The sequence below is a fragment of the Nuphar pumila genome, chromosome 10 (assembly GCF_984573655.1).
Source record: "Nuphar pumila chromosome 10, dmNupPumi1.hap1.1, whole genome shotgun sequence".
Lineage (NCBI taxonomy): Eukaryota > Viridiplantae > Streptophyta > Magnoliopsida > Nymphaeales > Nymphaeaceae > Nuphar > Nuphar pumila.
This window is the reverse complement of record NC_143258.1, coordinates 16,892,888-16,917,887: the sequence shown is the minus strand read 5'-3', so window position 1 is coordinate 16,917,887 and position 25,000 is coordinate 16,892,888. Positions and strand designations below refer to the sequence as shown.

Here is a 25,000-nt window from a genome sequence, read left to right as displayed (position 1 = left end):
GTTTTTCTGAATTCCAACTTTGAACTTGAAATCATAACTTGAAATTTCAAATTTTGAATTTTGAGAAACACTTGAAACATTCTTTGAAATTCAATGCTTTTGGGAAAATCGATTTTTCTATAAGACTTGGGAGATTTTGAGAAAATGAACTTCTTTGAATTGAAATTTGAATTGGAATTGGCAAATGCATGAAATGAATGAATATGATTTTGAGGAATTGAGAAATACTTTTTGTATTTTTGAGAAATGCAGTGCATTTTTGAAGTTAGCCTAAGAGTGTAGGCTGAATGTGGCTAATGTGAAGATCATAAATCTAAGTATCATTCATATTCTGACTATGGCCATAAATATGAATTCCACCAAGTTTATAAACTTCATAAAAGCTAGTGCATGTGCCATTCGTGTAGACCATGGTGAATTTGTAAAAATATGCATGAATCATCATCCATCACACATTAAAATTATAAAAATAAACTATATGCAATGCTGCCTAAGCTAAGCAGGAAATGTAAATTCTTATTCCAAAGTTTAATTACAAATTACATCACTATTGAAATTTAAATACATGGAAAATAAAGTCTTCAATGTACCTGCAAAACTAGAAAACTTGGTTAATGAAAATATGTTGGCTTTTCTAGATTTATCCAGTAATATCTAGAAATTACTGGATTTTGCTAGATATAAGCCTTTTCCTTGATTCCCTTAAATAAAAATGATAAAATATGAACTAAAATTGAATAAATATGAAAGAGAAGATATGGAATTTCGAAATTGGGGTCAAAATGACCAAAATACCCCTAATAACAAGACTATGGCCTTGAAATTAGGGTTTTTAGAAAGATATTTTGATAAAATGCAAATTTTGAAATTTGAATGGAATAAACTCAAACCAAATATGCTATGACATGATTAAAAATATGAAATTAGGGTTAGGAATTTCGAAATTTAGGTCAAATGACCAAATTGCCCCCGATAGCAAGACTATGGCCTTGAAATCAGGGTTTTTAGAAAGAGATTTTAGTAAAAATTTAGGTTTTATGCACTAAATGAAATCAAATGAGCACAAAATTAAACCTAAAGCATCCTAATATGATTATGGACATGATAAAACCCTAAAACCATATGCTTATGCACGAAAATCCAATAATATCACAAATTTTGTGATTTTTGCAGTGTTTTTGGATCTTTGAGGAACCCGGTTTTGCAATTTGCTTAATTCAGCCATCAAATGGATTCCAGAATCCATAAAAATTGGTACCTGCACTTGTTATAACCCTAATATCGAATTGGAATTATAAAAATAATTTTTTGACATTAAATTAATCCGAAAATTGCATTAAACCCTAAAGTATGCTATTTTTGACCTAATTCACCAACCAGTCTCAGTCCAAGACCTGAACCAGGGGTAAAATCTCCATGGAAATTTATGAAATTTTACAGAGACTAACTAGGAAGGAAAATAGAGATTTCCCAATTTACAGATCGGAAAAATCATCTCCGGTTAGGGAGAAACCTGTTCGGCAATCTGAGCTAAAATATATCACTCTTAACAGGGATTAAAACAGCTATTCCAGATTGAAAATACAGACATAAATAGCAATTCTAAACAAAAATCTCTGAAATTTTAGTGGTGAACATTAGACAAAAAAATAACAATACTCACTTTTTACAGATCTAAAATCGGATCTGTGGTTTGGGATTTATGACTAACACAAATCTGATTAGGGTTTTGGTAAACCCTAACGAGTTTTAAATTTAAAAACAGATTCTCTAAAAAGGGAAAAATACTAAACTGTGATAAAAAAATCCGAAACTTTCACAGCAGACAGATCTAAAATCGGATATAAGATGAGATAAATATCATAACAGCAAGTTACCTTCTTGATTTTAACCACGATTTTAAAGCTTTAAAAACCCGATTTGATGTCTGATTTTTTTGACAGGGTTCCCGAGATCCAAAACCTCTGATTTTTCTACAGTAACTCAATAACTCATGCATGCATCACATATAAAAAAATCAGAAATAAACAATGAGTGCTTTAATCCGAAATAACATCATCTTTACTGTTATAAACCTAGAACACACAGAAATTTAAGAAACTTGAAAAACCATGCATTAACTAATGTAAATAAATAAAATAAACCATAAAACAGTAAATAAAACTTATTTCTATGCTATAGAACGTAAAAAAAACATGAATAAACCATGAAAATAAATTAAAAACAGGGAATCAATGGCTGGAATTTGATATCACCTTTAAAACATAGATTTAACCCATTAAAAAGGGTAAATCATATATTTTATTGGTTAATAATGTAAGGAATCATATTAAAATCAATTCTAATGGATTAAAATCCTTGTAAATCATCCAAAACAGGGTTAGATCACCTTCTTGGATCATTCTTGCTGATTCTTGATGGTTCTTGAGGTGAAACCATGGTTGAATCCATGAAATAGGAGGTATTAATGGCTAAAATTGATTTAAAACTATTAAAAACATGAAATAAAAGCTAAAAATTAAACAAAATAATTACCTTGAGGTGGCTGCAATGGAGGAAGGGCTGTAGAGGAGAGAGAAGCTCCAAGAATCCCAAGGAGAGCAAGTTGGGAAAATCGACCCTCCTATGGAGACTATTTATAGAAATTTTTTAGGTTTAAAAATTGGGAATTTTGAATTTGTTGGACTCTAACAAGGGGGGCGATTTTGGGGTGGAGTTACCTAACTACCCCAAGTCTAAATTATCCTAAAAAATGCCTAATTAACCCCTAGCTAATCCTAAAAAATCCCCAAATGTGGTGCCACTTGGCATTTTCTCACATTGGGTTTTTAAAACTCCTTTAAAAACCTTTAAAAATACTAGTTTTAAAAACTAACTTTCAAAAATGAGTTTTTCAAAATGGTTTTGACTCTTCTAAACCTCTAACACTAACCAAGACATCAACTAACCCTAGTCTAGCCCTGACTTACTCGAATATGGCACCACCTTGAGTGGGCCCTACTTGAGTTTTTCAAAAAGCGATTTTAAAACTTGAAATTGAAGGAGTTTTCAAAAGATTTTCAAAAGTAAACTTAAAATTAGGATTTTTGAAATGGCATAAGGTCCTAACTGAGTTAGAATTCCTCTGGATATGGTGCCAACTGAGTGGGCCCACATCGAGTTTTGAACATTTTTGAAATAAACACTGAAAATGGCTTTGAAAAGGGGTTAAAATCAGTATTTGAAATTCAAGATCTTTGAAAATAGGGTCTCAAGCGAACTGGAACTCCGGGTTAGAGTCCTGAACTCTTAGGACTCTGTGATTTTAGATTTTAAAAGCCAAATGAAAGAATTTTCAAAAGATTTTATCAAGAAATGATGAAATAAGTCAGAAAACATAGTCAGGGTTAGACTCCCAACTCGACTGAAGTCTAAAATAGAGTCCTGAACTAACTGGACTCTGTGAAATGACCTAAATTTCGAAAACAAACGAAAAAGATTGAGAATGGAAGTAAAACAGACTTAAAAACCAAACTTCTGACCGGATTAGGACTCTGAGACAAAGTCCTGATCGGACTGAAACTTTCAAAAATTTGATGAATAGAGGCATTCAGAAGTGACACCATCTAAATGGGTCTCATCTGTGAATTGAAATCGATTAAAGTTTGAATTTGAAAGGAATCCAGATTTTTTTTCTGAGAAAATATTTCGAAATACAAAGTCCTGGGATTAGAAAATGACAGAGTATTAAATAAAAACCCAGGTTTTGAAATTGATTTTGAAATAAAGCTTTAAAATTCAAATCTGGATTGAATGTTTTGAAATAGGAGTGCTGGATCTCGAAAATGAGATGCAATGTCATACAATGCTATGCAGAATGCGTGCAATGACATGCAATGATCTGTGATGACTTATGAAATGGACAAACACTGGATGAAGGTAAAAATTTGGTGTGTTTACAGCAGGTGAGTTGTTACACACTCCTTAGCGGATTTCGACTTCCATGACCACCGTCCTGCTGTCTTAATCGACCAACACCCTTTGTGGGATCTAGGTTAGCGTGCAGTTAGGCACCGTAACCCGGCTTCCGCTTCATCCCGCATCGCCAGTTCTGCTTACCAAAAATGGCCCACTTGGAGCTCTTGATTCCGCGACGCGGCTCAACAAAGCAGCCGTGCCGTCCTACCTATTTAAAGTTTGAGAATAGGTCGAGGACGAGGCGCCCCTGATGCCTCTAATCATTGGCTTTACCTGATAGAACTCTCACGAGCTCCAGCTATCATGAGGGAAACTTCGGAGGGAACCAGCTACTAGACGGTTCGATTAGTCTTTCGCCCCTATACCCAAGTCAGACGAACGATTTACACGTCAGAATCGCTGCGGGCCTCCACCAGAGTTTCCTCTGGCTTCACCTTGCTCAGGCATAGTTCACCATCTTTTGGGTCCCGACAGGCATGCTCCCACTCGAACCCTTCTCAGAAGATCAAGGTCGGTCGGCAGTGCACCCCCGAAGGGGATCTTGCCACTCAGCTTCCTTTCGCCTTCCGGGTTTCCACAACCGTTGACTCGCACACATGTCAGACTCCTTGGTCCGTGTTTCAAGACGGACCGGATGGGGAGCCCGCAGGCCGGTGCCACAGCACGCAGTGCTGCGAACAACCCAACACAAGGGCGCTTGCCGTGCATCCTCAGTCGCGGCGATGACGGTCCACGAGCGTAACAACCGCCCGGTCTTCGGCCACCGCCGCAACCCGCACTGAACCACACCTCGAGCCGATCGGCGGACCGGCTGAGAGCCGTTCCGCATACGACCGAGGCACATCGTCGGCCCCCATCCGCTTCCCTACCGGCAATTTCAAGCACTCTTTGACTCTCTTTTCAAAGTCCTTTTCATCTTTCCCTCGCGGTACTTGTTCGCTATCGTCCTCCCGCCCGTATTTAGCCTTGGACGGAATTTACCGCTCGATTAGGGCTGCATTCCCAAACAACCCGACTCGTTGACAGCGCCTCGTGGTGCGACAGGGTCCGGACACGACGGGGCTCTCACCCTCTCCGGCGCCCGCTTCCAGGGGACTTGGGTCCATGTTATCATCGCAAAATCTTTAACTTTTGCAAATCAAACTGACCTTTGAAATAGTTTTTGAAAATAACTCGCCTCCGTTTTTAAAATGCGGGAAAATTCCGTAGAATGGGACTCGCCTGTCGGTACGAGGTTCAACCGTTCCTGCCACCTTTAACAGGGGTAATTGAACCAAGGATCAATCTTATGCTCTACTCTATTCAACTTGTCTAAATCATATTCTAATTTCTAAATGCACATAGAATCAGACATGTGCTATGAATTTTCAGAAAAATGCACATTTGAAAACATGATGTTTGCTTTGAATGATTGAAATATAAAATGTAAATCTTTGAAAATCGTGAATTGGGATTTCAAATATACTTCTGAGAGAAATAAAATCGATTTTGAGGAATCCTTGACATTTGGTGAAAATCGATTCTGAGAGACTTGGTTTCTCTGAATTCAAACTTGGAAATTGAAATTCTAACTTAGAAAATTTGAATTTGGAACTTGGGAAATACTTGAAATATCCTTTGAAATTCAATGTCTTTGGGAAAATCGATTTTGCTATAAGACTTAGGAGATTTTGAGAAAATGAACTTCTTTGAATTGAGATTGGAATTGGCAAATGCATGAAATGAATGAATATGGATTTGAGGAATTGAGAAATACTTTTTGTATTTTTGAGAAATGCAGTGCATTTTGAAGTTAGCCTAAGAGTGTAGGCTGAATGTGGCTAATGTGAAGATCATAAATCTAAGTATCATTCATATTCTGACTATGGCCATAAATACAAATTCCACCAAGTTTATAAACTTCATAGAAGCTAGTGCATGTGCCATTCGTGTAGACCATAGTGAGTTTGAATATGCATGAATCATCATCCATCACACATTAACATTATTTAAAAAAATAAACTATATGCAATGCAACCTAAGCTAAGCAGGAAATGTAAATTCTTATTCCAAAGTTTAATTACAAATTACATCACTATTGAAATTTAAATACATGAAAAATAAAGTCTTCAATGTACCTGCAAAACTAGAAAACTTTGTTAATGAAAATATGTTGGCTTTTCTAGATTTATCCAACAATATCAGGAAATTGTTGGATTTTGCTAGATATAAGCCTTTTCCATGATTCCCTCAAATCAAAACTGATAAAATATGAAATAACATTGAATAAATATGAAATAGAAAATATGAAATTTCGAAATTGGGGTTAAAATGACCAAAATACCCCTCATAACAAGACTATGGCCTTGAAATTAGGGTTTTTAGAAAGATATTCTGATAAAATGCAAGTTTTGAAATTTGAATAGAATAAACTCAAACCAAATATGCTATGACATGATTAAAAATATGAAATTAGGGTTAGGGATTTCGAAATTTAGGTCAAATGACCAAATTGCCCCCGATAGCAAGACTATGGCCTTGAAATCAGGGTTTTTAGAAATAGATTTTGGTAAAAACTTAGGTTTTATGCACTAAATGAAATCAAATGAGCACAAAATTAAACCTAAAGCAACCTAATATGATTATGAACATGATTAAACCCTAAAAATATATGCTTATGCACGAAAATCCAACAATATCACAAAAACTGTGATTTTAGCAGTGTTTTTGGATCTTTCAGGAACCCGGTTTTGCAATTTGCTTAATTCAGCCATCAAATGATTCCAAAATCCATAAAAATTGGTACCTGCACTTGTTATAACCCTAATGTTGAATTGGAATTATAAAAATAATTTTTTGACATTAAATTAATCCGAAAATTGCATTAAACCCTAAAAATATGCTATTTTTGACCTAATTCACCAACCACTCTCAATCCAAGACCTGAATCAGGGGTCAAATCTCCATGGAAATTTATGAAATTTTACAGAGAATAACTAAGAAGAAAAACAGAGATTTTCCAATTTACATATCGGAAAAATCATCTCCGGTTAGGGAGAAACCCTTCCGGCAATCTGAGCTAACATATTTCACTCTTAACAGGGATTAAAACAACTATTCCAGATTGAAAATACAGACATAAATAGAAATTCTAAACAAAAATCTCTGAAATTTTAGTGGTGAACAGTAGACAGAAAAATAACAATACTCACTTTTTACAGATCTAAAATCGGATCTGTGGTTTGGGATTTATGACTAACACAAGTCTGATTAGGGTTTTGGTAAACCCTAACGAGTTTTAAATTTAAAAACAGATTCTCTAAAAATAAAAAAATACTAAACAGTGATAAAAAAATCCTAGAATTTCACAGCTGACAGATCTACTTAATGTGAATCCATAGCATTTTACAGATCTAAAATCGGATATAAGATGAGAGAAATATCATAACAGCAAGTTACCTTCTTGATTTTAACCACGATTTTAAAGCTTTAAAAACCCGATTTGATGTCTGATTTTTTTGACAGAGTTCCCGAGATCTAAAACCTCTTATTTTTCTACAGTAACTCAATAACATCATCTTTACTGTTCTAAACCTAGAACACACAGAAATTTAAGAAACTTGAAAAACCATGCATTAACTAATGTAAATAAATAAAATAAACCATAAACAGTAAATAAAAATTATTTCTATGCTATAGAACGTAAAACAAACATGAATAAACCATGAAAATAAATTAAAAACATGGAATCAATGGCTGGAATTTGATATCATCTTTAAAACATAGATTTAACCCATTAAAAAGGGTAAATCATATATTTTATTGGTTAATAATGCAAAGAATCATGTTAAAATCAATTCTAATGGATTCAAATCTCTGTAAATTATCCAAAACAGGGTTAGATCACCTTCTTGTATTGTTCTTGCTGGTTCTTGATAGTTCTTGAGGTAAAACCATGGTTGATCTTCCATAAGGAGGGATGTCCAAGCCTAAATCTAGGTTTAAAGCATTAAAAAGCATTAAATAAAATAAGAAAAGTGAAGGAGTTCATACCTTGGAGTTGCAGCAATGGAGGAAGGGCTGGAGAGGAGAGAGAAGCTCCAAGAATCCAATAGGAGAGAGATGGGAAAATCGACCCCCCTTATGCCTCTATTTATAATAAAAAATTTAGGTTTAAAAGTTGACAATTTTGAAAATTTTGGACTCTAAAGGGGGGGGCGATTTTTGGGTGGAGTTACCTATATGCCCTTAGTCTAAATTATCCTAAATAGTTCCTAATTAACCCCTAGCTAAACCTAAGAATCCCCCAAATGTGGTGCCACTTGGCATTATCTCACATTGGGTTTTTAAAACACTTTTAAAAACCTTTAAAAACACTAGTTTTAAAAACTAACTTTCAAAAATGGGTTTTTCAAAATGGTTTTGACTTTTCTAAACCTATAACACTAACCAAGACATCAACTAACCCTAGTCTAGCCCTGACTTACTCGAATATGGCGCCACCCCGAGTGGGCCCTACTTGAGTTTTTCAAAAAGCGATTTTAAAACTTGAAATTGAAGGGGTTTTCAAAAGATTTTCAAAAGTAAACTTAAAATTAGGATTTTTGAAATGGCATAAGGTCCTAACTGAGTTAGAATTCCTCTGGATATGGTGCCAACTGAGTGGGCCCACATCGAATTTTGAACATTTTTGAAATAAACACTGAAAATGGCTTTGAAAAGGGGTTAAAATCAGTATTTGAAATTCAAGATCTTTGAAAATAGGGTCTCAAGCGAACTGGAACTCCGGGTTAGAGTCTTGAACTCTTAGGACTCTGAGATTTTAGATTTTAAAAGCCAAATGAAAGAATTTTCAAAAGATTTTATCAAGAAATGATAAAATAAGTCAGAAAACACAGTCAGGGTTAGACTCCCAACTCGACCGAACTCTAAAATAGAGTCCTGAACTAACTGGACTCTGTGAAATGACCTAAATTTCGAAAACAAACGAAAAAGATTGAGAATGGAAGTAAAACAGACTTAAAAACCAAACTTCTGACCGGATTAGGACTCTGAGACAGAGTCCTGATCGGACTGAAACTTTCAAAATTTTGAAAATTTGATGAATAGAGGCATTCAGAAGCGACACCATCTAAATGGGTCTCATCTGTGAATTGAAATCGATTAAAGTTTGAATTTGAAAGGAATCCAGATTGTTTTCTGAGAAAATATTTCGAAATACAAAGTCCTGGGGTTGGAAAATGACAGAGTATTGAATAAAAACTCAGGTTTTGAAATTGATTTTGAAATAAAGCTTTAAAATTCAAATCTGGATTGAATGTTTTGAAATAGGAGTGCTGGATCTCGAAAATGAGATGCAATGTCATACAATGCTATGCAGAATACGTGCAATGACATGCAATGATCTGTGATGACTTATGAAATGGACAAACACTGGATGAAGGTAAAAATTTGGTGTGTTTACAGATGCCCCTCTTTGTTGCTAAGCCGGTTGAAAGTCGAGCTTAGTGGCAAAGAAAACATACCAAATTTGGACTATAAAAATGCCCCAGTTAGATGAATCTGACTGGGTATGAAAGAATTAGTTCAAAGGATGATGATAGATATGAAATGAAGAATAAGGAGAAAATTTTACTTCGAAAAGAAGTGAGATTCAGGTTTTGCCCTTAACCTGGATGGGACAGGAAATACCTCGTATGGAACGAGGCTCAGGCTTAACCCTTAACCTGAAAGGGGACGATACCTCGTGGAAAAACGAGGCTCAGGCTTAACCCTTAACCTGAAAGGGGACGATACCTCGTGGAAAAACGAGGCTCAGGCTTAACCCTTAACCTGAAAGGGGACAATACCTCGTGGAAAAACGAGGCTCAGGCTTAACCTTTAACCTGAAAGGGGACGATACCTCATGGAAAAACGAGGCTCAGGCTTAACCCTTAACCTGAAAGGGGACGATATACGAAATCCTCAAATGAAGAAACCATGATGGGACCTTCGAATTCTGCACAATAAATCCGAGAGGGGTTTGCAAAAGGAAGAAAGGGGGTTCCCTAAAGCTTGAAAAGGGATTGATCTTGGACGTTTCATTGCTAAGACTGAATGGCTTTTAAGACAGATGACCTTTTGCGGAAAATTCAGGTTTAACCCTTAACCTGAACGGGAACTGTCTATGGTGGGACAGTGGGGAGCACAGGGAAGTGTGCGAATCTGAGAGCCCAGGCACTCAGATCAAAACAAGAAGGGAAGGATCTTGGACAACTCCCATCATCCGATCCTAAAAGGGATAACAACAACGCCTGGATACATCAAAATAAACATCAAGTTCTCACTTCATGTCAGGATAACTTAAAAAGATTGCCAATAAGACAAAAAATTGTAGTTAATTCAAGAATGATAAGCACATATATATATGAAAAATATTCCCTCTTTTCTACCTGAAGTATTACCTCCGACTGGGCTTAACTCCGTAGAATCAAGATTCGAATTCAAATTACTTGCAATTGACTTTCCTTCAAGGAGGCTATCAATTTCATTGATATGGACGGAAAAGAATGTATTCTTGATATTGCGAGAGCTATTAGCGAAAGGATATTGATAAAAGAATTTCACAAAATTAAAGAAGATTCTTGATAGATTCGGCAGTCTGATATCCTGGGATTCTTTTCTCATGATGATCTTTCTGCACACTTTTTTGACAGAATTGGAGCTCTCTTGGATTTTTCGGGAATTACATCATCCTTCATTTTGGAGATGTCCTAGCTTTTTCTCTCTTTATTTTTTTGGAAGGGTACGTCATAAACTCCTTCATCTCAGAGATGTTTCGATCCTTCTTTTCTCTCAGGGATTATATTGACGGTTATTGGCTCATTGGTTAGGAATCTCTTGATGATAACAGAAATTAAATACCTTTTAGGGATTGTCGAGAGGTCCATCACACTCGCCTTCATCTCGACGGTGATCTGGACTTTCCCTGGAAGGATCCGTCACAAACTCCGTCATCTTGGAGATGATCCAAATCTTCTTTGGCCCCGGAGGTCGACTCGTCTAATTCGCCTTCATCTTGACGACAGTTGAGAGATCCCTTTTGCAGATATTTAATTGCAGCTTAGGTGATTGAGGGGACATGGAGATTGAGTGGATTTTTCTGTATCACCCAGGATATTTCGACTGCTTATTTTCCAAGAATGATCTTTAAAAATATGCCATTGACTGTGATCAATATCAATCACTTTTGGCTTTGCAACAACATTGAATTTTCTTTGCTGGCCATATCGCGGATTTATTTTTCATTCTTTTGGTTGGCCAATAGAAAGATTTTGAATTTTGAATCCTTTTTCGCAAAAGCTTTGTCACTTCGGAAGTAATACTGAAGGTATTCTGAGGTACAATTTTATGCGATAAAGATTTTGGAATCAACAACTATTTTTTTTTATGGCAAATTGGCAAAATATTCTTGGAATCCTTGGTGAAGGAAATCATTTGAGATCTATATGACACATCCGTGGCTAGATTCTCCTCTCCTTTCCCCAAAGGAGAGACTCAGGCTTGACCCTTACCTGAACGGGTAACAAAAGATACTCCTCTCTTCCCTGAAGAGGAGGTGTTTGCAAAACGAACTTTCGAAGAGAAATAGAGTTTTCGTCAAAACTCCCTATTTCTAGGCTTCTCTTATGGAAAGAAGGCCGCTAACAGAGATTGAAAGGATATCATAGAGGAACGAGTCCATCACACTCTCCCTGGAAAAAGGGTCCTCGACGACGGGGGTGGCCTAACAAAAGACATTTAAGGCTACAAGGAGGACGAGCTTCCGTCGAAACTCTCCCTAGAAAAAGGGTTCCTTGTGTGACAATAAAGATTATTTTGCAAACTGTTTGTGAATCACGAGTCCCTTCAAACTCTCCCTAGAAAAAGGGGTTCAACGAACGAACAATAAAGACATGCGAAAAGAAACGAGCTCCCTCGAACTCTCCCTGGAAAAAGGGTCCCTCGCAAGAGAGATACTTGGCGATTGATTTTGATAGCTTTTGATAACTCAAAGAACTGCTTGATAACACGAATGACTAGAGGTCTTGACAAAATCGGCAACCCGAATGTCAGATTAACAGAATGGAACGACCCAAGAGTCAGATACAGATTGTTTAGTTCGCAGGTCTAAAGATTGAGCCTGAACCTCAATGTGAGAGTTATGTTGCGACCAGTATGAAGACCGAACTTTTGCAAAGTACCAATACGAGCACTGTATTTTAAAAGATTACCAGTATGAGCACTGGATTTTTTTAAAGGATACCAGTACGAGCACTGGACTTTAAAAGGCTATCAGTACGAGCACTGGATTTTAAAAAGTTATCAGTACGAGCACTGAATTTTAAAAGACTACCATTATGAGCACTGTATTTTAAAAGATTACCAGTACGAGCACTGCATTTTTAAAGGATACCAGTACGAGCACTGGACTTTAAAAGGTTACCAGTACGAGCACTGGATTTTAAAAGGTTATCAGTATGAGCACTGAATTTTAAAAGATTACCAGTACGAGCACTGGGTTTTCAAAAGATTACCAGTACGAGCACTGGTTTTTAAAAGATTACCAGTACGAGCACTGGGTCATCAATTGACGATGACTTGGACGACTTGCCGGGGTCTCAGGATTTATCCCTTATCCTTAATGGGAAATCCAATGCAAATTGATGCAGATGAATGCGTGCAAATGCAAATGGATGCAACTGAGTGCACATGCGTGCAAAATGAGAGATTTATTAGATCCTGCCTGCACACAAATTGTTTTGGATAAAAGGCAACTTTATCAAGAATGCCCCAGTATATTCTGGGGAAGAGGGGTATTTTGACCAAAGAATAATTGATCATTTATTGAGGAGAATTTTTGAAGAATACAAAAGATAGAATAGAGATTTTCTAGGTATAGAATTTCTTCAGATGTCGAGCATTAATGGGGTCGGATAGTTCTACCCCGTCTGCATTAATCAGACGATATGAATTACGGGGCAACGCTTCTTTCACCACGTAGGGACCTTCCCAGTTTGGTGACCATTTGCCACGTGGACGATGCTTGAGATGAGCTGTTGATCTAAGGACCAAGTCATTAACTTGGAATCTCCTTTCGATGACTGACTTGGCATATTGCTTTGCTATCCTCTGACGATAAGACTGAGCGTGTTCTGCTGCTTTGAGTCTTTTTTCATCGAGTAAATCTAACTGTACCAATCTCTGTTGCTAATACTGATCGAGTGGTAGCTCTAAAAGAGATGCGAACTTAAGGGCGGGTTTCTGAACATGAAGAGGTAACACCACCTCAGTCCCATAAACAAGTTCTGAAGGAGTCGCATTGGTTGGGGTTCGAATGGTAGTTCGATATGCCCAAAGTGCATCATGAATTTTCTCGTGCCAATCACGACCTGTCTCAACGGTTCTTTCCAAGATGCGGATCAAACTTTTGTTGGTTGCTTCTGCCTGACCATTTCCTTGTGGATAATAAGGAGCTGAAAAATGATGATGAATTCTGAATTTTGAACAAAAGATCTTCATTCTCTCATTCTTGAAATGAGTACCATTATCTGACACGATGTCGTGCGGTATACCGAAATGACAAAGAATGTTCTTATGAATAAACGAGACTACATGTCGACCCTCCACCGTACGCAAAGTGATGGCTTCAACCCATTTGGTGAAATACTCTGTTGCGGCAAGGAAATATTTATGACCATTAGAAGCTGAAGGAGAGATGGGTCCTACGACGTCGAAGGCCCACATAGAAAATGGCCATGGAGACACGACTGATTGCAAGTACGTGGCTGGCGCATGAATGGAAGGTGCGTGTATCTGACACTGAATGCACTTCTTCACAAAACGATAGCAGTCTTGCTGCATGGTTCTCCAATAGTATCCTGCTCGGATGATTTGTTTGACGAGAGTCTGATAGCCAACATGACCACTGCAAATGCCTTCATGTGCTTCTTGCACAACTTCTTTGGCTTCTTCTTCGTCCAAACATCTGGAATACTCAGAACTGAATCCACGACGATAAAGGACGTCGGCAAGAATAAAATATCGAGCAGACATGCGTTGAATTGCTCGTTGCTCTCTCTTTGATAATTCTGGAGGAAATTCGCCAGTTTTAATGAAATTCTTGATATCATGATACCAGGGCTTCTTCTTTTGCTCAACCTGGTTTATCTGCTCTACTGGGACGAAAGCGGGTTGATCAAGTCTGCCAATTTCAAATGAGCGACAAGATTCTCCACTCCTGAAAGACATGATGGATCCCAGATTAGCTAAACTGTCTGCAACTTGATTGAAATCTCTCTTGATATGGAAAAGTTGGAATTCTTCGAATTTGTTGGCAAGAGCTGAGACAATCTTTCTGGTAAGGAAGTAATTTCTGATCTTTCACTTGCCATTCGGCTAGGACTTGATTGACGACGAGCAAGGAATCGCCATAAGCATGCACTCTTTTGACATTGAAACCCTGTAGAATTTTCAGACCTTGTATCAAAGCTTCATACTCGGCCATATTATGGGTACACTGAAAATCCAATTTCAGAGAAAAGGGGATCATCTCTTTCTCTGGTGTGATCAGCAAGATTCCGACTCCTATGCCAGCCATGTTCTTGGATCCGTCGAAAAACAGATTCCAAACTGGGGATTGTTGAACATTACAGATCCGCTCATCGGGAAAGCTATCCTCGATTCTAACATCTTCTGCTAAAGGAAAATCTGCCAACTGGTCTGCAATTGCTTGACCTTTGATAGATTGCTGAGAAACATACCCCAGATCATACTGCATTAACAGGACTTGCCACTTAGCAATCCGTCCACTAAGAAATGGTTGTTCGAGAATATACTTGAGAGGATTAAGTTTTGAGAGAATCTTGACTTCTGATGCTAACAAGTAATGTCTCAGCTTCTGACACATCCATACCAGTGCTAGGCATGTCTTCTCTATTTGAGAATATTTCTTCTCGTAGTCAATGAAAGTCTTGCTTACATAGTAAATGGCATGTTCAACCAAACTGCCTTCTTCATATTGTGCCAAGAATCCGCCACAAGCGGCTTGGTTAACTGAAACGTATAGCAAGAGAGGCTTTCCCAATCCTGGTGGCTTTAGAACGGGCGGATTAAGAAGATATTTCTTGATACGCTCAAACGATTGCTGACACTCTGGTCCCCATTCAAATTTTACTCCTTTTCTGAGTAGATGATTGAAAGGTTCACATCTCATGGCAAGGTTGGATATGAATCTCCGAATTGATTGCATACGTCCCTGAAGACTACGCAATTCCTTAAGAGTAGTTGGAGGTGGCATGTCAATGATGGCCTTTGCTTTGGCGGGATCCATTTCTATCCCCTTTTTGCTGACCAAGAAGCCTAGCAATTTGCCTGATTCAACTCCGAAGACACACTTCTGAGGGTTGAGTCTTAGCTTATAAAGAATAAGCCGCTTGAAGACTTGACTTAAGGCATCGATATGGTCTCCTTCCTCCTTGGATTTGACCAAGATGTCATCAACGTATGCATCCATGGTCTTGTGCATCTGATCATGGAAAATGGCATCCATTGCCCGCTGATAGGTTGCCCCAGCATTTTTGAGCCCAAACGGCATGACTGTATAACAGAAAGTGCCCCATGGCGTAGTGAAGGATGTTTTGGATTGGTCATGAGCGGCTAACTTGATCTGATTATATCCAGAGTATCCGTCCATGAAGGAAAACATGGCATGCCCAGCCGTGCTATCAACTAGGAGGTCAATATTTGGGAGGGGATAGTCATCCTTCGGAGTAGCTTTATTGAGATCGCGAAAGTCGATACAAATTCGCACTTTGCCATTTTTCTTGGGAACTGCAACGATATTCGCCAACCAGTCCGGATAATCTATTGCTCGAATGAATCCTGCTTTAAGCAAGTCCTCAAGTCCTTCCTTGACCTGTTGCTCGATTCGAGGATCCATTTTCCTTAACTTCTGTTTAATAGGTTTCGCATCAGGCTTCAGAACGAGTCGATGTTCCACCAATTTAGGATCTAAACCAGGCATATCTTCATAAGTCCATGCGAATACTTCTTGGTGCTGCTTGAGAAAGTCAATGAGCTTTTCCTTCTCATCTGTACTTAGGCTGGTGCCGATCTTGAGAATTTTCGGACTATCTTCTGAACCAATATTGATGTCCTCAGTCGGATCCTGGACTAGGGTCGATGGTTCATCTTGTTTCTGAATCGCTGCAAATTCTGGCAACTCTGGAAGCAACGAATCGAATTCTGCCATTTCTTCTGACTGCTTTGTGACCTTACTGTCCCCTGTTCTTGCTCGAACCCGATATATCTTTGCCGGTTTCGATAGGATTGAAGGATTAATGACTAACCTTTTTATCGGTTGAGAAGACATTCTGAAATTTTGAAAAGGAATAGCTTTTAGAGAAAGCTCCTTTACTATGACATAAATTGCATGGGAATAAAAATAAAAATAAGAACAAATGAATTTTGAAGACAAATTACAGAGGAATAAGAGAAAGATGACATCCAGATAGACGAGAAACTTGATAACTTTATTGAAGACTTGAAATGAAATAAGGACACTTAAATGAACTGAAATGGGACATTGTCCCTACAAACTGCAAAAATCAAATGAATGGAATAGAAAAGACAGATGGTAGAAAATTTTTAATGGATCCCTTTAATGAAGACAGTATTTTTGTGGGATCTTTTGCCCGTGAATCCTAGTCCTGCCCTGCGCGGATGCTGATCAGGGATCACTGGCTCTAGTCGGCCATCTCCGTTCTTGCCCAATCCTTTGAAAGGCTGATAACCATGCTTCAGTAACAGGTCAAATCCTTTCTTGGTCCTAACAAACTGCGGGAAAAGAGGATGGTCCTTGAAAGTACTGTAATCGAGACGACCCCCAATCTTAAAGAAATGTGGTCCTTGCCATTGGACCATCGCTGCTGTGTGATTTGTCTCTGATGTTGCTCCTAACTTTAGCATTTCAAGGCTTTCACTGAGAACAATTTCTTCACTTTCCCTAATGCTAGGGATATCAGCAGTATAAGTTGGCCTAGGGATCATAGGCTGAGGTAGCCTCTCTTCAGGATCTTCCCCCAAAACAGTAGTTATCATGCCACCTTTAGACCACTTGATGCACTGATGCAGAGTGGATGGCACGACGTTGGCATTATGAATCCATGTTCTTCCCAGTAGAAGATTATACGTTGGTGGCACGTTGACGACATGGAAAAGCACTGTATGAACAGAGTAGTTGATAAATATTTCCAAGAAGATCTTTCCCTTTGTTGTCTGTCCATGATTATCAAACCCATAAATGGTGATCGGATCCGGTGTATACTCTTCTTCTTTTATACCCAGAGCCTTGGGAGTCATTTCAGGACAAATGTTGAGGCTACTGCCTCCATCTACAAGCACGTGGGGTACAGTCATTCCCCGGGTTCGCACCACAATGTACAAGGCATTGTTATGAAATGCGTGAGGTTTTGGCAGATCCTCATCTGAGAAGGTTATGGGAGCATTGGTCATGGCCTGATTAACGATCTGAGCCATGTCTTCAGGTGTGGTGTCTGGCTTGACTTTGATCTTTCGCAGTAAATCGTCCAGAACTTGCTGATGCTTAGGAGAGGCACGTGCCAACTCAAGGATAGGGATATTAGAGAGGGCAGTGATTGGTCTTTGCACCATGTCGACCTTTTCTTCTGGTTTTCTCCCTTTTTCCGAAGTAGATTTGACAAGGTTCTTGGGTAACCATGGCATTCTTTTGGCTACCTCTGGAGATATTCTAGCGGGTTCTCTCGAAACTTTCAGCTTACTGAATGCTGAAACGAGGTCCATCTTTTGAGAACTGGACTGGGCCTTATGCAATACTAATACCTGATGCTGCACATTGATATCACTGCTAGGGCATGGTCGGATATGATCTTGTGGCTGAAAGGGATGATCAGATATCATTGCTGTTGAGTGCTACAAGAAAGGCTGCTTTAGAATCTCCATTTTCTCATCTTCAGCCCCTTCTACTAACAGATTTTTGTCAATATAATCTTGTATGATGTTTTTGAGAACGAAACAGTTCTCGGTATCATGTCCCACAGTTCGGTGGAACTTGCAGAATCTGTCCTTCATTTTTCCCATAACCACTAGCGGGTCAGCTACCCTTGGAAGCTTAATCATATCACTGCCGAGCATATATTCTAATACTGTCTCGAGGGACTGGTCTAGAGGAGTAAACTTGCGGTTATAACTCCATCCTTCCCGCTTTGGCTTTTCTTGTGGTCTTGATCTTTGTTCGAGGGTTTGCTGTGGCTGCTTATCATATTGAATAATCGACTTGCCTTTCTTATCACTTTTGTTGGGATTTGACCCTCCTGAAGCATAACTATGATTTTTTCCATTTCCTTTGTTCTGATTCTTACTGTTATTGGCAGAGTAGGTAAAATGGGCTTTCTTCTTTGATTCTTGTTGACTGTTATTCTTTGTAAACATAAAACCTTCATAAGACCCGTTCTTCATACTCAACTCGAGCCATTCGGCTCGTTCTGTTAGTTCTATGAAGCTCTTCGATGGAGATGTAGAAATTAGTCCCCTCAGGGGTTGCGAGAAGTTGCTCAGGATCAAAGATAGTGCGTGTCTTTCTGCTATTGGCTCGCACATCTTATTGCAAACGGATCTCCATCTATGAATAAAATCCCTGGCCTTCTCGTTTTCCTTCTGCCTCAAACTGCAGAGATGACTGAGAGTCGGGAGTGCTTCAACGTTGAATAGAAAGCGCTCAATAAATAAATTGACCACTTTATCAAATTCTTTCAGTTCTATCGGATTAATGTGCTCTGAGTACCACTTTGCTGCGACACCTTCCAAACTGCGAGGGAAGCAGAGAAATAAGGCACGATTGTTCCTCTTGAACCTGGAACATTCTGCGAAGAATAGGGCGAGATGTGCTTTTGAGTCACCCGAACCATCAAACTTGATAAATTTCTTGGGGAGATTATCAAGATCATCATCCCCATCCAGTCCATCATAGAAGTCTTCACTTGTAAAGACTCTTTTACCCTTGTCACGCGCTTGAAGATCTTTAACCATCTTCACCACATCTTTCAGTTGTGACTGCGTAGGGTCGTCAACAGACTGATTCTTGGATTTGTAGGCCGATCCCTGGCCCAGAGTTGACCTTTTGAAGTCATGCTTGTTTTCATACTCTTTGTCAGTATCATCTGCTGATTCTGACTCATCAGACACTTCCTCATGACGATTCTACTTTTTACTGATCTTCACATTCTTGACGGCATAACCCTTATCTTTCTGCTTAGTCTGAATTTGCTCAGTACTGGCCTCAGCTTGTTCTGCCAGCATCTTGGTCATCATCTTTTTGAACATGACGTACATTTGGGGATCGATGCCATCATCCGCCTGCTGACCCTGACTCTGGACTGATCGAGGTGAGTCCATCTCTTCTTCTGAAGCTACTGAGTACGTGACGCCTTCAACTGATGCGGCTTTCTTTCTGGATCTTGTATCAACCATCGGGTATCGCAAATGTTCTCTTTGGATATTACTGATGCTCTCTGCAGGGCAAAACTGATGGTTAGGCTTCTGAAGGAAATTTGGTTTGGAGGAAAATATTTGTTGAGAATTTTGGTAGACAATTGAAATAGTATCCCATTACTAGGGATTGAGTCGTCGCTGGGATTACGACAATTGCGTTGCTATTCTTTGCAAGATAAACAACTGAAAATATGCCTTGTTACCTAGACGAGGTCGTCAAACCAATGTAAAATAAAGGAATTTTTATTGAGAGGAAAAACATGATTTTATCAATAATACACTTGAAAGAGGGGAGGGGGACAAACAATTTTCCACCACTCTAGATAATCAGAAGATACACGAGGACCAGGAAAAATAGTAAGACTGACAAAGGAATCCCAGCCATGTCTGGCAGAATGGTATGCTCCGGACCACTGATCTGATGTGAGATCGAATTCTGGCAGAACCCCGGCTAGTGGACGAATCTCTACGCGTTTCTGCCTCTGAGAGAATTGCCTGACACACCGCTCTGGATGATAATATGCGCAGAAGAACGGGCCCAGTAGCCTGAATCGCTTGCCGTATGCATAAGTATATCTGGGAGGTGATTCCTGGCGATCAAAGTAGTCCCATACGATCTCTTCCTCCTGAGGGTTGTCGATCAAGAACCGGTATCGTGCAACTGGAAGGAGCTTCTCACCATTGTATCTGAAGGAACTGGCTCGGACTGGCACATGCCGGAGGAACCAAGACTGCAAGGCATAGGTGCATCCTTCGACTAGGATCGATTCTCCGAGTGCGAAACGAGTCAACCCTCGGTATAGAAAGGCGAGTGCGGCCATGGCTATTGAGAGGTGGCTGGTCTGTCGACTTCCCCATCTCCTTAGAAGCTGAACTATTCTGATATCCATGTAATTTCGTCCGTCGGGAAAGAAAGCCAATCCCACCGTGCAAAGAACCATCGCATGCTGAATTCTCTCTCGAGCTGTCCTAGACAACGAACTGACTTCCACAAATGTCCCATGCTGTCTGTAGATTTCGAGCAGGTCCACATATTCATTCCCATCTTCTTCAATCAGAGGCCAAGACTTGCATCCCGTCATGCGAGCTAAGGCATCTTTTGGGTCCAGACCCTTGACATTAATCAAAAACTGTTTCTCCAATGGATCTCCAGGCTGACCGGCTGGCTCGGGCAATCCCATAATCTCTGAGAATTCATCCATCAGTACTGTCATCTTGCCCCACGGGAACCAGAAGGTAGAAGTGCTCGGATTCCACCGCTCTGCTAGTGCATGGATCAAGTTGCCGTTGACTGTCTGCTTTCCCACTGCGGACGCCAGTTCCAATCCACACTCGTCCAGATGGTCCGGAAACATACGAGAGAAGTTCTTGAACCATGAATAATACCACCGGGGAAAGAAGGATCCGGTGCTGAGGACTCGATGTTCGGGAAGACGTTGTCGCACCTCGTAGGAGATGTGACCCTCAGGGAAGACTGAATCAAGTTGACTGGATGCCATCGGACTGAAAGACATGGAAATTGGAATAAGATTTGAGAAAAATACAGGAATTTTGAGAAAAATGCAGGCAGGATAAAAATAAAGCAAGAAATTCGAGATCCAGAAGACAGAAAAGATGGGAAATCACCTGGAGTTTTGAAGAAAATGGAGGAATTTTATGAAAATCGTCCAGGGTTTAATGAAATATAAGGAAGTATTTTATAAAATGAAGTGTTTTGAAAATCGTCCAGGATTTAAAACATGGACAGTACATGGACATGGATTGGGGAATTTTGAAAAATCGTCCAGTATTTTTAGAAAATTGGGGAAAATATGGAAAATAAAAGGAAATGACTATAACATATTCAATCACATTCTGCACAAACAAGTATGCACATACATCATTCCCTAAAAGCTGACTTTAGATGCACAAATTTTGAAATGGCTGTGGGACCTTAATCCTAACTCTAAGGTTCAGATCATCTGTATCCAATCCAGTTATGCCTATATACTCGAGCCAAGGCTCAATGTACTTGGCATAAAATCAATTTCTCTGGTTCTAGGTTCAAGTTTTCCAACATCCTTGAGCACCTGCCGATATACGTTGGACTATGGCCCTTGGTACGTGGCAGGGGGGTTTTCACCCAAATAAGTGGCCCAGTTGTGAGGCTCTGTCCCGAACTATGGTTCTGGAAGAGAGCCCAGCAACGTGAAGACCGGGACAATATAGGTGGGGTGATTTTTGAAAAACATGAGCACATGCAATCAAACAGATGGCTCTAAGTCCTAAAGAGATAGATTTTTGAAATATTTGAAGAAGCAAGCATTGTTTTCATACAATTCCTAAATTGAGGAGTGTTGTATTAGACCTAAGTCTATGTGAGCATGAATAATTCTCCTCAATATGGTCCTACCAAACCATACCTAGTCTATATGCATTCCATGTCAGCTGGGTTCAAGTCTAGGCTCCTAGGTTCACATGATATCATAAAGCAAAGCTGACATTCCATGGAAATCGATTTTGACAATCTGAACTAAGTAGAGCATTAGATTGATCAGGCGAAGACAGGTCCCATCACGGTCGCCAAACCTGTTATCATCGCAAAATTTTTAACTTTTGCAAATCAAACTGACCTTTGAAATAATTTTTGAAAATAACTGCCTACGTTTTTAAAATGCGGGAAAATTCCGTAGAATGGGACTCGCCTGTCGGTACGAGGTTCAACTGTTCCTGCCACCTTTAACAGGGGTAATTGAACCAAAGATCAATCTTATGCTCTACTCTATTCAACTTGTCTAAATCATATTCTAATTTCTAAATGCACATAGAATCAGGCATGTGCTATGAATTTTCAGAAAAATGCACATTTGAAAACATGATGTTTGCTTTGAATGATTGAAATATAAAATGTAAATCTTGGAAAATCGTGAATTGGGATTTCAAATATACTTCTGAGAGAAATAAAATCGATTTTGAGGAATCCTTGACATTTGGTGAAAATCGATTCTGAGAGACTTGGTTTCTCTGAATTCAAACTTGGAAATTGAAATTCTAACTTAGAAAATTTGAATTTGGAACTTGGGAAATACTTGAAATATCCTTTGAAATTCAATGTCTTTGGGAAAATCGATTTTGCTATAAGACTTAGGAGATTTTGAGAAAATGAACTTCTTTGAATTGAGATTGGAATTGGCAAATGCATGAAATGAATGAATATGGATTTGAGGAATTGAGAAATACTTTTTGTATTTTTGAGAAATGCAGTGCATTTTGAAGTTAGCCTAAGAGTGTAGGCTGAATGTGGCTAATGTGAAGATCATAAATCTAAGTATCATTCATATTCTGACTATGGCCATAAATATAAATTCCACCAAGTTTATAAACTTCATAGAAGCTAGTGCATGTGCCATTCGTGTAGACCATAGTGAGTTTGAATATGCATGAATCATCATCCATCACACATTAACATTATTTAAAAAAATACACTATATGCAATACGACCTAAGCTAAGCAGGAAATGTAAATTCTTATTCCAAAGTTTAATTACAAATTACATCACTATTGAAATTTAAATACATGAAAAATAAAGTCTTCAATGTATCTGCAAAACTAGAAAACTTTGTTAATGAAAATATGTTGGCTTTTCTAGATTTATCCAACAATATCAGGAAATTGTTGGATTTTACTAGATATAAGCCTTTTCCATGATTCCCTCAAATCAAAACTGATAAAATATGAAATAACATTGAATAAATATGAAAGAGAAAATATGAAATTTCGAAATTGGGGTTAAAATGTCCAAAATACCCCTCATAACAAGACTATGGCCTTGAAATTAGGGTTTTTAGAAAGATATTCTGATAAAATGCAAGTTTTGAAATTTGAATAGAATAAACTCAAACCAAATATGCTATGACATGATTAAAAATATGAAATTAGGGTTAGGGATTTCGAAATTTAGGTCAAATGACCAAATTGCCCCCGATAGCAAGACTATGGCCTTGAAATCAAGGTTTTTAGAAATAGATTTTGGTAAAAACTTAGGTTTTATGCACTAAATGAAATCAAATGAGCACAAAATTAAACCTAAAGCATCCTAATATGATTATGAACATGATTAAACCCTAAAAATATATGCTTATGCACGAAAATCCAACAATATCACAAAAACTGTGATTTTAGCAGTGTTTTTGGATCTTTCAGGAACCCGGTTTTGCAATTTGCTTAATTCAGCCATCAAATGGATTCCAAAATCCATAAAAATTGGTACCTGCACTTGTTATAACCCTAATGTCGAATTGGAATTATAAAAATAATTTTTTGACATTAAATTAATCCGAAAATTGCATTAAACCCTAAAAATATGCTATTTTTGACCTAATTCACCAACCAGTCTCAATCCAAGACCTGAACCAGGGGTCAAATCTCCATGGAAATTTATGAAATTTTACAGAGAATAACTAAGAAGAAAAACAGAGATTTTCCAATTTACAGATCGGAAAAATCATCTCCGGTTAGGGAGAAACCCTTTCGGCAATCTGAGCTAACATATTTCACTCTTAACAGGGATTAAAACAGCTATTCCAGATTGAAAATACAGACATAAATAGAAATTCTAAACAAAAATCTCTGAACTTTTAGTGGTGAATATTAGACAAAAAAATAACAATACTCACTTTTTACAGATCTAAAATCGGATCTGTGGTTTGGGATTTATGACTAACACAAGTCTGATTAGGGTTTTGGTAAACCCTAACGAGTTTTAAATTTAAAAACAGATTCTCTAAAAATAAAAAAATACTAAACAGTGATAAAAAAATCCTAGAATTTCACAGCAGACAGATCTACTCAATGTGAATCCATAGCACTTTACAGATCTAAAATCGGATATAAGATGAGAGAAATATCATAACAGCAAGTTACCTTCTTGATTTTAACCACGATTTTAAAGCTTTAAAAACCCGATTTGATGTCTGATTTTTTTGACAGGGTTCCCGAGATTTAAAACCTCTTATTTTTCTACAATAACTCAATAACTCATGCATACATCACATATAAAAAAATCAGAAATAAACAATGAGTGCTTCAATCCGAAATAACATCATCTTTACTGTTCTTAACCTAGAACACACCGAAATTTAAGAAACTTGAAAAACCATGCATTAGCTAATGTAAATAAATAAAATAAACCATAAACAGTAAATAAAAATTATTTCTATGCTATAGAACGTAAAACAAACATGAATAAACCATGAAAATAAATTAAAAACAGGGAATCAATGGCTGGAATTTGATATCATCTTTAAAACATAGATTTAACCCATTAAAAAGGGTAAATCATATATTTTATTGGTTAATAATGCAAAGAATCATGTTAAAATAAATTCTAATGGATTCAAATCTCTGTAAATTATCCAAAACAGGGTTAGATCACCTTCTTGTATTGTTCTTGCTGGTTCTTGATAGTTCTTGAGGTAAAACCATGGTTGATCTTCCATAAGGAGGGATGTCCAAGCCTAAATCTAGGTTTAAAGCA

General features: G+C 38.1%; 1 long non-coding RNA gene across 1 annotated transcript in view; it reads left to right on the top strand.

Annotated features, from left to right (window-relative positions):
* LOC149823515 (uncharacterized) overlaps positions 1–25,000 on the top strand; it is a 77,983-nt gene that overhangs the window by 1,056 nt on the left and 51,927 nt on the right. Inside the window, exon 2 of the long non-coding RNA XR_016435026.1 lies at positions 3,945–5,063. This is a non-coding gene — a long non-coding RNA (uncharacterized LOC149823515). The remainder of the gene's footprint in view (positions 1–3,944; positions 5,064–25,000) is intronic.